At 49.3% G+C, this 12120-nt stretch overlaps 1 protein-coding gene across 1 annotated transcript in view; it reads right to left on the minus strand.

Annotated features, from left to right (window-relative positions):
• Nucleotides 1-12120, minus strand: part of col11a1a (collagen, type XI, alpha 1a) — a 443284-nt gene that overhangs the window by 244573 nt on the left and 186591 nt on the right. The window lies entirely within an intron of this gene.

A 12120-nucleotide genomic window follows, 5' to 3' on the forward strand; every position in this document is an offset into this window, starting at 1 on the left:
CGATGACAAGATGGAGAAACTGATTCAATCTGAGCATCCTCACTTCCACTTCTCACCTCATCTCATATTCCTGAAGTTACTGGTTTAAAAATAAAGGACATGCATTTATCTAGCACCTAATACCACCACAGTATAATGCAAAGCTCGTCACAGCAGCTTCTACATTCACCCGAGAAGCAGAGGCTGCCTGGTTCAACATCTCATTGATCAGTGCAGCACTCCCTCAGCACTGACCCTCTGACAGTGCAGCACTCCCTCAGCACTGACCCTCTGACAGTGTGGCACTCCCTCAGCACTGACCCTCTGACAGTGTGGCACTCCCTCAGCACTGACCCTCTGACAGTGCAGCACTCCCTCAGCACTGACCCTCTGATGGTGCGGCACTCCCTCAGCACTGACCCTCTGACAGTGCAGCACTCCCTCAGTACTGACCCTCTGACAGTGCGGCACTCCCTCAGCACTGACCCTCTGACAGTGCGGCACTCCCTCAGTACTGACCCTCTGACAGTGTGGCACTCCCTCAGCACTGACCCTCTGACAGTGCGGCACTCCCTCAGTACTGACCCTCTGACAGTGCGGCACTCCCTCAGTACTGACCCTCTGACAGTGCGGCACTCCCTCAGCACTGACCCTCTGACAGTGCGGCACTCCCTCAGCACTGACCCTCTGACAGTGCAGCACTCCCTCAGTACTGACCCTCTGACAGTGCGGCACTCCCTCAGCACTGACCCTCTGACAGTGCGGCACTCCCTCAGCACTGACCCTCTGACAGTGCGGCACTCCCTCAGCACTGACCCTCTGACAGTGCGGCACTCCCTCAGCACTGACCCTCTGACAGTGCGGCACTCCCTCAGCACTGACCCTCTGACAGTGCGGCACTCCCTCAGCACTGACCCTCTGACAGTGCAGTAATGTACAATGTGGTCTGGAGGTTTGATGGTGGTTTTCCCAAACCTTCACCTTTCATTCACGGTGAGGCCTTCTCAATACAGAAACCCTCCCAGACTCAGTGATCGAGCCCCAGTTGCTGACTGCATCAAAGGACATCTGTAGCAAACCATTCCTGCCGTGGGGGATTAGGCACCGTACACTGGCTGCTCGGAAAGCTCACAGTGAAATCGATTGAAGCAGGAACAAAAGGCAGTGATAAACATCGAGCAGAACCTGCTGTCTGTGTCCAGCTTCGAGAGACGGACAATCTGGGCAATGGTGTCTCTCTCTCTCTCATTGGCCTTTAACTGACCTGTGCCAGGGTCAGCACAGAGGCTGAGTTTACCATCGGGTTCAGGGAGTGTCGCTGAAACGATCGTCCACACCGCCCCATCCCGTCAATGTCCTTTCTCGATCAGTGGGTTTGTTACCCCTCCGGGGGGCTTCTGGGTGGCACCTGGGGGTCCAGTGGTGTGATTCTAACCTTTGATCTTCCCCAGTCGCCAGGACAACTGAAGGAATTCACTTGTAAAGACGGCTGTGACCTGCGACCTGTGACCTCAGTGACCCTTTGTAGAAATCCAAGTCCTCATCACGTTACTCTGCTGAAGGGGCTGCAGATTCTGTCCAATAGGAAGAGTTTGATGCATTTCTCTAAGTGTTGTGGTGATGTGACACATCTCGTTGTCTGCACCTCCTGGTCCCTGTAGCTTTATATCTGATAACTGGATCTCAAACATCATGAAGCCAGTCTAATCTGATCAGACTGTGATCCCAGTCCCAGGGTCCAAAGCCTGTGTCCTTTGCCTTCCAGCCCGACAGATTGAACTGCTTATTGGGATCTTCCAATTATCCCAGAAAACCCTCAGGGAGCTGTAACAATTTAAACAAATCGATGGATTCTCACAACCTCTGGATCCTTATGTTGAATCTTGCCTGTTCACTGACTGATTCTTCTTCAGGCTGAAGTAATTACTGAAGGCCCTTAAACCTTCCTTGTGTGACGCTGAGATCTCCTTGGCTAACGAGGGCATCATCAGCTATGCCCCCACTTGCATAGAAAAGGGTAGTGGCCTGGTGATCTGGGAAGTGCGGTCACACAGTGGTTAGCACTGCTGCTTCACAGCTCCAGGGACCTGGGTTCGATTCCCAGCTTGGGTCACTGTCTGTGTGGAGTTTGCACATTCTCCCTTTGTCTGTGTGGGTTTCCTCCGGGTGCTCCGGTTTCCTCCCACATTGCAAAGATATGCAGGTTAGGTGGACTGGCCATGGTAACTGCACAGGGTGGTAGGGTGGAGGAGAGGATCTGGGTGGGATGCTTTTTCAGAGAGATAGTGCAGACTCGATGGGACAAAGGCCTCTTTCTACACTGTAGGGATTCTATGATTTGTATCTTCTCTCATACTGAAGGTGTTTAAAATGTTTCAAACAGGGGTCTCCAGAGTTCCCGTTGTGCTTACTGTAGACACTCAATGTGTTAGCACAGGGAGTGCTGTCCAATAGCTGTGGACGTCATAAATGTTCTCTCATTGTCCTGATCAAGGTACATCTCACTTTTGTTCAGCTTTGAAATGTTGATCTACTCCAAGGCCGTCTCTGTAAGTTTCTACTCTGTGTTCTCAGCTTTCTAAAACTGTGGCTCTGTCAGTGTGGTTTATCCTGGGTCTCTGATTCGATATTCGGTGGCTGGATGAGCTTTCTCACTTGAGCGACTCGGCCATTCCTTGTATTTACACTACTGACATCGAAGATCTCACAGTTAGTTCATTCTTCTCTGGACTTAATCCCTTCTGTCTCTCTTTGTATCTGACCCTGATGCTGTTCTCACATCATCATTAACATCATTACCTAATTAACACAGACACAATCAATAAGGATAGGCAACAACATCTCCACAAGGCTGTGTTCTCAGCCCCCTACTATACTCCTCATACACCTGTGACTGTGCGGCCAAATTCCCCTCCAACTCAATTTTCAAGTTTGCTGATGACCCCACCGTACTGGGTCGGATCTCAAACAATGATGAGACAGAGCACAGGAATGAGATAGAGAATCTGGTGAACTGGTGCAGCAACAATAATCTCTCCCTCAATGTCAACTAAACAAAGGAGATTGTCATCGGCTTCAGGAAGCGTAAAGAAGAACATGCCCCTGTCTAAATCAACGGGGATGAAGTAGAAAAGATCGAGAGCTTCAAGTTTTTAGGTATCCAGATCACGAATAAACTGTCCTGGTCCCCCCATGCTGACAATATAGTTGAGAAAGCCCTAACCTTAACCCTAACCCTCTACTTTCTCAGAAGACTAAGGAAATTTGGCATCTTAGCTATGACTCTCACCAACTTTTACAGATGCCTCATAGAAAGCATCCTTTCTGGTTGTATCACAGCTTGGTCTGGGCTCCTGCTCTGTCCAAGACCGCAAGGAACTGCAAAAGGTCATGAATGTAGCCCAGTCCATCACACAAACCAGCCTCCAATCCATTGACTCTGTCTACATTTCCCACTGCCTCGGCAAATCAGCCACATAATTAAGGACCTCACATTCCCCATGGGAGTGACATTCTCTCTTCCACTGGGAAAAAGATACAGAAGTCTGAGGTCCCATACCAACCGACTTAAGAACAGCTTCTTCCCTGCTGCTGTCAGACTTTTGAATGGACCTCCCTCGCATTAAGCTGATCTTTCTCTACACCCTAACTATGACTGTAACACTACATTCTGCACTCTCTCCTTTCGTTCTCTGTGAACGGTATGCTTTGTCTGTATAGCGCACAAGAAACAATACTTTTCACTGTATGTTAATACATGTGACAATAATAAATCAAATCAAATATAACCATTAACCCTTTACTGTCCAAGTGGCAGCCACAGGGATCAGTGTTGGAGTCTCAGCTATTTCCCAATGACTTTAAGGTAGGGAGTGCAGAGGGTGTAAACAGTCTGCAAGGAGATATAGCTGGGTTAAGTGCCAGGGGTGGGGGAGGTCTTGCCAGATGGGGGATAATGTGGGAGGTAGAATAAAAATAATATCTTATTTAAAGAGAGAGAGACTGCAGAAAGCTGCGGTGCAGAGGGATCTGGGTGTCCTTGTACATGAATCACAAACAGCCAGCATGAATGTACAGCAAGTAATTAGCGCAACAAATGGAATTTATTACACGGTGGGTGAAATGTAAAAGTCGGGAAATTGTGCTACACGGCACGGCACACTGGTAAAGACAGGAGACAGGAGAAAACTTCCAGTGGTCCCACAGTATCTGTGGGGAGAGAAACCGAGTTCATGGTTCGAGTTTTTGAGCTGAAACGTGAACTCTGATTCTCTCTGTCTGCACAGACACTGTCAGACCCGCTGAGGCTTTCCAGCACTTCTGTTTTTATTTTCAATTTGCAGCATCCGCAGTATTTTGTCTTTATTTGTGGATATTGATGAGATCACAGCTGGAGAACGGTGTAAAACTTGGTCTCCTTCCTTAGAATCATAGAACCGTACAGTGCAGAAAGAGGCCCTGCGGCCCATCGAGTCTGCACCGATCACAATCCCACCCAGGCCCTATCCCCATATCTTACCCACTAATCCCTCTAACCTGCGCACCTCAGGACACTATGGGGAAATTTTAGCATGGCCCATCAACCTAACCCGCACATCTTTGGACTGTGGGAGGAAACCGGAGCACCCGGAGGAAACCCACGCAGACACGAGGAGAATGTGCAAACTCCACACAGACAGTGACCCAAGCTGGGAATCGAACCCAGGTCCCTGGAGCTGTGAAGCAGCAGTGCTAACCACTGTGCGACCGTGCCGACCTTAAGGAGGGGTGTAACAGCATTGGAAGCAGCTCAGGGAAGGTTCATGAGGTTGACGCCGGGGATTAAGGGTTGTCTTATGCGGAAAGGTTGAGTAAGTTTGGATATGTCTTCACTTGGATTTCGAATTCAAAGAGGTGATCCCATTCTGAGGGGACACAGGGAATAGAGAACTCGGGGGCACAAATTGAGAATATGGGGTGACGAATGTCAGGTGGACATGAGGAGGAGTTCCTTCCAGCAGGGAATGGTTGGCATTTGGAATTCTCGTTCTCTCAGGCCAGTGAACAGCGTCAATGGATTTATCCTAAGCTGAGAGAGATCACTCTCTCATTTACACGGCAGTCAAGGTTACCGGGGGACAGGCAGGGAATAAAGTAAAAGTAAAGTTTATTTCATAGTCACAAGTAAGGCTTACAATTAATGTTGCAATGAAGTTACTGTGAAATTCCTCCAGTGTGGAGTTAAGGCCACATCAGATCAACTAACTGCAGGACAGACAAACTCAAGGGGCCAAATGGCCTTTACCTCTTCCCATATAATATATTCCAACGAAAAAGTATTGCACTGTCAGAGGGTCAGTGCTGAGGGAGTGCCGCACTGTCAGAGGGTCAGTGCTGAGGGAGTGCCGCACTGTCAGAGGGTCAGTGCTGAGGGAGTGCCGCACTGTCAGAGGGTCAGTGTTGAGGGAGTGCCGCACTGTCAGAGGGTCAGTACTGAGGGAGTGCTGCACTGTCAGAGAGTCAGTGCTGAGGGAGTGCCGCACTGTCAGAGGGTCAGTACTGAGGGAGTGCCGCACTGTCAGAGAGTCAGTGCTCAGGGAGTGCCGCACCGTCAGAGGGTCAGTGCTGAGGGAGTGCCGCACTGTCAGGGGGTCAGTGCTGAGGGAGTGCCGCACTGTCAGAGGGTCAGTGCTGAGGGAGTGCCGCACTGTCAGAGGGTCAGTGCTGAGGGAGTGCCGCACTGTCAGAGGGTCAGTGCTGAGGGAGTGCCGCACTGTCAGAGGGTCAGTGCTGAGGGAGTGCCGCACTGTCAGAGGGTCAGTGCTGAGGGAGTGCCGCACTGTCAGAGGGTCAGTGTTGAGGGAGTGCCGCACTGTCAGAGGGTCAGTGTTGAGGGAGTGCCGCACTGTCAGAGGGTCAGTACTGAGGGAGTGCTGCACTGTCAGAGGGTCAGTGCTGAGGGAGTGCCGCACTGTCAGAGGGTCGGTGCTGAGGGAGTGCCGCACTGTCAGAGGGTCAGTGCTGAGGGAGTGCCGCACTGTCAGAGGGTCGGTGCTGAGGGAGTGCCGCACTGTCGGAGGGTCAGTGCTGAGGGAGTGCCGCACTGTCAGAGGGTCAGTGCTGAGGGAGTGCTGCACTGTCAGAGGGTCAGTGTTGAGGGAGTGCCGCACTGTCAGAGGGTCAGTGCTGAGGGAGTGCCGCACTGTCAGAGGGTCAGTGCTGAGGGAGTGCCGCACTGTCAGAGGGTCAGTGCTGAGGGAGTGCCGCACTGTCAGAGGGTCAGTGCTGAGGGAGTGCCGCACTGTCAGAGGGTCAGTGCTGAGGGAGTGCCGCACTGTCAGAGAGTCAGTGCTGAGGGAGTGCCGCACTGTCAGAGGGTCAGTGCTGAGGGAGTGCTGCACTGTCAGAGGGTCAGTGCTGAGGGAGTGCCGCACTGTCAGAGGGTCAGTACAGAGGGAGCGCTGCACATTGTTTATAAAATGTTGAGAGGAATAGATAGGGTGGATTCTCAGAGGCTATTTCCCCGGGTTGAAATGGTCGCTACGAGAGGACACAGATTTAAGGTGCGGGGAGGAAAGTACAGAAGTGATGTTAGGGGTAAGTTTTTCACTCAGAGGGTGGTGAGTGAATGGTATCGGCTGCCGTCAGTGGTGGTGGAGGCGAACTCGCTGGGGTCTTTTAAAAGACTTCTGGATGAGTATATGGAGTTTAATGGGATTGGGGGTTATAGATAGGTCTATAGATTGGTAGGTGTTGATGTGATCGGCGCAACTCGTGGGCCGAAGGGCCTGTTTGTGCTGTAGTGTTCTATGTTCTATGCACTGTCAGAGGGTCAGTGCATTTTTTAATTCATTTGTGGGATATTGCTGGCTGGCCAGCATTTATTGCCTGTCTCTAGTTGCCCTTAGAAAGTGGTGGTGAGCTGCCTTCTTGAATCTCTGCAGTCCCTGTGCCGTGGGCTGTCCCACAATTCTGCTAGGGAGGGAATTCCAGGATTTTGACCCTGTGGCTGTGAACGAATGGCGACACATTTTCAAGTCAGGAACTTGTAGGTGGGGGTGTTCCCATGTATCTGCTGCCCTCGTCCTTCTGGATGGAAGTGGTCATGGGTTTGGAATTTGATTTGATTTGATTTATTATTGTCACATTTATTAACATACAGTGAAAAGTATGGTTTCTTGCGCATGAACAAAGCATACCATTCATAGAGAAGGAAAGGACAGTGTGCAGAATGTAGTGTTACAGTCATAGCGAGGGTGTAGAGAAAGATCAACTTAATGCGAGGCAGGTCCATTCAAAAGTCTGACAGCAGCAGGGAAGAAGCTGTTCTTGAGTCGGTCGGTACGGGACCTCAGACTTTTGTATCTTTTTCCCGATGGAAGAAGGTGGAAGAGGGAGTGTCCACGGAGCGTGGGGTCCTTGATTATGCAGGCTGCTTTGTCGAGGCAGCAGGAAATGTAGACGGAGTCAAGGGTTGGGAGGCTGGTTTGCATGATGGATTGGGCTACATTCACAAACCTTTGTAGTTTCTTGCGGTCTTGCACTCTGGTTTCTCTTGATCCTATAAATATTTTTTGAGCAGAACAGGAGCCCATACCAAGCTGTGATACAACCAGAAAGAATGCTTTCTATGGTGCACCTGTAAAAGGTTGGTGAGAGTCGTAGTGGACATGCCAAATTTCCTTAGTCTTCTGAGAAAGTAGAGGTGTTGGTGGGCTTTCTTAACAAAAGTGTTGGCACGGGAGGGGGGGGACTAGGACGAGTTGTTAGTGATCTGGCACATAAAAACTTGAAGCTCTCTATTCTTTCCACTTGGTCCCCGTTGATGTTGACAGGGGAATGTTCTCCTTTACGCTTCCTGGAGTCGATGACAATCTCCTTCATTTTACTAACATTGAGGGAGAGATTATTGTTGCTGCACCAGTTCACCAGATTCTCTATCTCATTCCTGTTCTCTGTCTCATCATTGTTTGAGTTCTGACCCACTACGGTGGTGTCATCAGCAAACTTGAAAATTGAATTGGGGGGGAGTTTGGCCACATGGTCATTGATATATAAGGAGTATAGTCGGGGCTGAGAACTCAGCCTTGTGGGGCATCGGTGTTGAGGATGATGGTGGAGGAGGTGGTGGTTTCACTTAGGAAGTTCAGGATCCAGTCACAGAGGGAGGAGCCGAGGCCCAGGCCACGGAGTTTGGAGATGAGTTTTGTGGGAATAATGGTGTTGAAGGCTGAGCTGTCGTCAATAAATAGGAGTTTGACACAGATGTCCTTGTTATCTAGGTATTCCAAGGTTGAGTGCAGGGCCAAGGAGATGGTGTCTGCTGTGGACCTGTTGTGGTGATAGGCAAACTGTAGTGGATCCAGGCAGTCCGGGAGGCTGGAATTGATTTGTGCCGTGACTAACCTTTCGAAGCTCTTCACAATGATGGATGTCAGAGCCACCGGCCGATAGTCACTAAGGCCACGCTGCTTTGTAGGTACCGGGAGGATGGTCACCTTCTTGAAGCAGATTGGGACCTTAGATTGTTATAAAGAGAGGTTGGAGATATCTGTGAATATCCCCCCCAGCTGATCCACACAGGATCCAAGTGCACATCCGGGTATCCCATCCGGGCCAGTCACTTCCCGTGGGTTGACCTTGGAGAAAGCTGCTCTGACATCTGCAATGGTGACCCCGGATACAGGTTCATCCAGGGCTGCCAGGGTGGAGGGTGTGCTCTCACTGACCTCTTGCTCAAAACAAGCGTAGAATTCATTGAGCTGATCAGGAAGGGGTGTGTTGGAGCCGGTGATTTTACATGTCTGCACCCTGTAGCCCGTTATGTCTTGCAGAACTTGCCATAGTCGGTGTCGATCTGTGTCACTAGTCTGAGATTCTAGCTGAGATCGTATAGAACCATAGAACATTACAGCTCAGAAACAGGCCTTTTGGCCCTTCTTGTCTGTGCTGAACCATTTCTCTGCCTAGTCCCACTGACCTGCACTTGGACCATATCCCTCCACACCCCTCTCATCCATGAACCCGTCCAAGATTTTCTTCAATGTTAGAAGTGAGCCCGCATTTACCACTTTATCCGACAGCTCATTCCACACTCCCACCACTCTCTGTGTGAAGAATCCCCCCCTAATATTCCCTTTAAACTTTTCTCCTTTCACCCTTAACCCATGCCCTCTGGTTTTTTTCTCCCCTAGCCTCAGTGGAAAAAGTCTGCTTGCATTCACTCTATCTATACCCATCAAAATCTTATACACCTCTATCAAATCTCCCCTCATTCTTCTACACTCCAGGGAATAAAGTCCTAACCGATTCAATCTCTCTCTGTAACTCAGCTTCTCAAGTCCTGGCAACATTTGTCATTTTCACAAATGTCCTGGATGAGGAAGTGGAGGGATGGGTTAGTAAGTTCGCCGACGATACGAAGGTCGGTGGAGTTGTGGATAGTCTGGAGGGATGTCAGAAGTTGCAGCGGGACATAGATAGGATGCTAGACTGGGCGGAGAAGTGGCAGATGGACTTCAACGCAGATAAATGTGTAGTGGTCCATTTTGGCAGGTCCAACAGGATGCAGGAGTACAATATCAAGGGTAGGAGTCTTAGCTGGGTTGAAGAGCAGAAGGATCCTGGGGTCTGGGTCCATAGGACTCTTAAATCGGCCTCGCAGGTGGAGGATGTGGTCAAGAAGGTGTATGGTGTACTGGCCTTCATTAATCGAGGGATTGAGTTTAGGAGACAGGAGGTAATTATAAGACCCTAGTCAGACCCCACTTGGAGTACTGTGCGCAGTTCTGGTCGCCTCACTACAGGAAGGATGTGGAAGCTATTGAGAGGGTGCAGAGGAGATTTACAAGGACGTTGCCTGGATTGGGAGGCATGTCTTATGAGGATAGGTTGAGGGAGCTAGGTCTCTTCTCCCTGGAGAGACGAAGGATGAGAGGTGACCTGATCGAGGTTTATAAAATGTTGAGAGGAATAGATAGGGTGGATTCTCAGAGGCTATTTCCCAGGGCTGAAATGGTCGCTACGAGAGGACACAGATTTAAGGTGCTGGGGAGCAAGTACAGAGGAGATGTTAGCGGTAAGTTTTTCACTCAGAGGGTGGTGAGTGCGTGGAATCGGCTGCCGTCGGTGGTGGTAGAGGCAAACTCGCTGGGGTCTTTTAAAAGACTTCTGGATGAGTATATGGGATCTAATGGGATTGGGAGTTACAGATAATTCTATGGCCTGGTCGGCGCAACTTGTGGGCTGAAGGGGCTGTTTGTGCTGTAGTGTTCTCTGTTCTATGTTGTAACATCCTTGTGAACCTTCTCTGCACTCTTTCAACATTATTTACATCCTTCCTGTAACTAGGTGACCAAAACTGCACACAATACTCTAAATTCGGCCTCACCAATGTCTTATACAACCTTACCGTAACACTCCAACTTTTATACTCAATACTTTGATTTATAAAAGCCAATGTACCAAAAGCACTCTTTACGGCCCTATCCACCTGTGACGTCACTTTTAGGGAATTCTGTACCTGTATTCCCAGATCCCTCTGTTCTACTGCACTCTTCAGAATCCTACCATTTACCTCGTACGTTCTACTTTGGTTTGTCCTTCCAAAGTGCAATATCTCACACTTGTCTGTGTTAAATTCCATCTGCCATTTTTCAGCCCATTTTTCTAGTTGGTCCAAATCCCTCTGCAAGCTTTGAAAACCTTCCTCACTGTCCACTCCACCTCCAATCTTTGTATCATCAGCAAATTTGCTGATCCAATTTACCACATTATCATCCAGATCATTGATACAGATGACAAACAACAATGGACCCAGCACTGATCCCTGTGGCACACCACTCGTCACAGGCCTCCACTCAGAGAGGGAATCGTCCACAACCACTCTCTGGCTTCTTCCATTGAGCCAATGACTAATCCAGTTTATTACCTCTCCATCTATACCTAGCAACTGAACCTTCCTAACTAACCTCCCATAAGGGATCTTGTCAAAGGCCTTGCTGAAATCCATGTAGACAACATCCACTGCCTTCCCTTCATCCACTTTCCTGGTAACCTCCTCAAAAAACTCGAACAGATTGGTAAAACATGACCTACCACACACAAAGCCATGTTGACTCTCCCTAATAAGTCCCTGACCATTCAAGTACCATCTGCCACAGTACTCTTTCTTTCTGAGTACAAAGAACAAAGAGAACAAAGAACAATACACCACAGGAACAGGCCCTTCGGCCCTCCAAGCCTACACCGATCATGTGTTCCTAACTAGACCATCAGTTTGTATCCCTCTATTCCCAGTCTGTTCATGTGGCTATCTAGATAAGTCTTAAATGATCCTAGTGTGTCTGCCTCAACCACCTTGCTTGGCAGCGCATTCCAGACCCCCACCATCCTCTGTGTAAAATACATCCCCTGCATATCTGTATTGAACCTTGCCCCCCCGCCCCCCCCGCCCCCCGCCCCCCGACCTTGTGTTTGTCATTTCTGATCTGGGAAAAAGCTTCTAATTCTTCACCATATCTATGCCCTTCATAATTTTATACACCTCTATTAGGTGTCCCCTCATCCTCCGTCTTTCCAAGGAGAACAACCCCAGTTTACCCAATCTCTCCTCATAGCTAAGACCCTCCATACCAGGCAACATCCTGGCAAACCTTCTCTGTATTCTCTCCAAAGCCTCCACGTCCTCCTAGTAGTGTAGCGACCAGAACTGGACACAGTATTCCAAATGTGGCCTAACCAACGTTCTATACAGCTGTAACATCATACGCCAATTTTTATACTCTATGCCCTGTCGTATAAAGGCAAGTATGTTATATACCTTCTTCACCACCTTCTCCACCTGTGCTGCCACCTTCAAGGATCTGTGGACTTGCACACCCAGGTCCCTTCATGTGTCTATACTCCTGATGTTCTGCCATTTATTGTATAGCTCCTGCCTGCATTACATCTACCAAAATGCATCACCTCGCATTTATCTGGATTAAATTCCATCTGCCATTTCTCTGCCCGATTTTCCAGCCTATCTCTATCCTGCTGTATTCTCTGACAATGTTCATTGTGACCCGCATTCCAGCCGTCTTCGTGACATCCGCAAACTTACAAATCAGACCGGCTACATCTTCTTCCAAATCATTTTTATATATCACAAACAGCAGAGGT

The sequence above is a fragment of the Carcharhinus amblyrhynchos genome, chromosome 9, assembly GCF_965287045.1.
Source record: "Carcharhinus amblyrhynchos chromosome 9, sCarAmb.v2.hapA, whole genome shotgun sequence".
In the NCBI taxonomy this organism is placed as follows: Eukaryota; Metazoa; Chordata; class Chondrichthyes; order Carcharhiniformes; family Carcharhinidae; genus Carcharhinus; species Carcharhinus amblyrhynchos.